Here is a 2,718-nt window from a genome sequence, read left to right on the forward strand (position 1 = left end):
CAAGGAGCACAGCTTCTGAGACATGACAACTGTGTACAGAAGAGGGTTACACACTGCCACAAATCGGTCATATGCCATCACTGCCAACATGAATGTTTCTGTCACCACGAATACACATGCAAAGAAGAATTGCATGATGCATCCTGTGAAGGAGATGGTTCTGTCTTCCACAACCAAGTTTTCTAATAGTTTGGGTGTGACCACTGTAGAGTAACAGAAATCAACCAAAGATAAATGGCTGAGAAAAAAGTACATGGGGGTGTGGAGTTTGGGATTGACCCTGATGATCAGGATCATGCCCAGATTCCCCAGCACAGTGACTGTGTAGATGGTTAAGAACAGCAGGAACAGGGGCATCTGGAGTTCTGGGTATTCTGAGAAGCCCAGCAGAATGAAGGTGACTCCACTACTCCGGTTTTCTTGATTCCTGTGGACAAAATATAAAAGTTTATCCAGAGACATAACTTCCAGAATCTGAAATAGGTAAGAGAAGAAAAGATATGTTTAGAGACTCAACAGGTCTCTGAAAAATACTAGACTTCCTTCCACAGTTACATTTCAAAAACGAGTAGTCACTTATGAAACCATTACACAGTGAATAAAAATTTTGTGTGGCTAGAATAATCAAAAACAAAATGAAAATAGGAACAAAAAAAAACCAGAGTAGTCTTTGCTCTATTTCAAATAATAAAATGAGTGTTATCATAGGCAGCAGACTTCATGAGCCACTCTCTCTGCATGAGTTTGAGCTTAGTAAAAATATAGTTGACCTTTGAACAACAAGGGGTTGAACTGTGCAGGTCCACTTATGGGCTATTTTTCCCAATAAATAAAATACAGTACTGTAAAAGTACTTTCTTATAATTTTCTTAATAATTTCTTTCTCTAGCTTACTTTATTGAAAGAATACAATACTCAATACAAAAACACCCATACATATATACAAGCATATAAGAGATAATATACAAAATACGTGTTAATTGACTGTATAAGTTATCAGGAAGGCTTCCGGTTAACACTAGGCTATTAGTAGTTGAGTTCAGGGGAGTCAAAAGTTATACGTGGGGTTGACTGCATGGGGGTTAGTGTCCCTAACCCCCATCTTGTTCAAGATCAACTGTAGTAGCAAGGAATTACATCATTTCTTTAGTTTCTTACTTGCCTCTCCCCTCAAACTGTGAGAAAATTAACATAACTGTTTTTCAAAAGTTTAAATGCTAGCATTCCTGCAAAATGGTCAATGTAACATTTTATTTGTTGTCTCATCTTCTTTTCAATGTCCTTGTTACTCCTGGTAATTCAATACTCTCACATTTCTATAGGAGTGTACTAAACTTATACACTTATGTTGAAGTAATTTTGAAAAAATTTTAATATTATCCCTCATGCCATATTATATCATTCATCAGGATATGTTCACAGCAAAATATGTGCTATGGTTTAGTGATGATAGTTAAAATGATAGTGAACAAAAATCTCTTCTTTTTCCAGTGTGGTGAATTTTGGAAATTGGGTAGGTGGTACACAGTAGAGACTAGCAAAATACTGGACAATGTGCATAAATCTCAGGCTGCAGCAAAAAACTATATTCTATCATTCTGAACTAAGTTTAAAGCTTTTCCAAGGATAAGTGTCAGGATAAAGACCCATTTCAAACAATAACTATATTTCTTAAAAATTACTTGCTGCCACTAGGCATTTTCTCAACAGTAAAATGAGAATATTAATAATATGAAATTTAAATCACTAAAATGGATTTAGATACTATGGTAATGAATTCAAAGCTATAATACAAGGTGCAATGCATTGCTGATATTCAGCTTTCTTATTTAATGAAATTTTGAGTGATGAGTAGATTCCAAAAACCTTATACTGTTGTGAAAATCAGACCCAGGTGTAGACATCTATCAAAGGGTGGACACATATATAGAAATATAGACACAATATAGAAAGTCTTTCCTCCTTAACCGTTACAATAGAAACACTACAGAATTTCATTGGGGCACTTCATCTAACATACCTAATTATATTTTCTCCATTCTGCTATCGATTTTCTTAACACACCATTGCTTTCTCTGCTTCTCACATGTTCGTGCCTATAGGAAGGATAGGTGTATCTCAAAGACCATTCCCACAGCAGAGCCACTGTGATTCTCCCTTACAAAGTCCTAGCATGGCAAAGCTAGCTTGATTATGGACATATCCCCCAGGAACATTCCTTCAATTTAAGATAGTCCAGGCAACATTGTGAGAATAATTTTCCACGATTACTTTAAACTGACAGCCAGTGATTTCTAAGATTCCAAATACGTTTTACAAGTGAACGCAGGCAATTTGCAATGTTCAGCTAGCTTTTCCAAAATTTCTTGGATCCAGAAATTCAATCTCAATACCCCCTGACACATTTGTCTTCAGTCATGGTGGATTTATCAAGATCTGTTATATAATACATGGTCATTTGCACACTGTTAATTTTCTCAATTCTCACTCTTGTCATATTTCTTACCACCTACTGTTATAAACACTGCTCATTGTTTCTTGCCTTTTTGTAAGCATTAATGTTTATAACTAACAATTATGCTGTATCTTATCATTTACAAATACGGTTGTTATCACTTTCTTTTTTGGAGATTATAGCAAGTGTTAAAATGAAGCACATTTTTAAAATTTATTATTATTCTGTATTTGCTAAATGTTTGTTACCTTGCTGGCTGTTTC

The sequence above is a fragment of the Suricata suricatta genome, chromosome 11 (assembly GCF_006229205.1).
Source record: "Suricata suricatta isolate VVHF042 chromosome 11, meerkat_22Aug2017_6uvM2_HiC, whole genome shotgun sequence".
Classification (NCBI taxonomy): Eukaryota; Metazoa; Chordata; class Mammalia; order Carnivora; family Herpestidae; genus Suricata; species Suricata suricatta.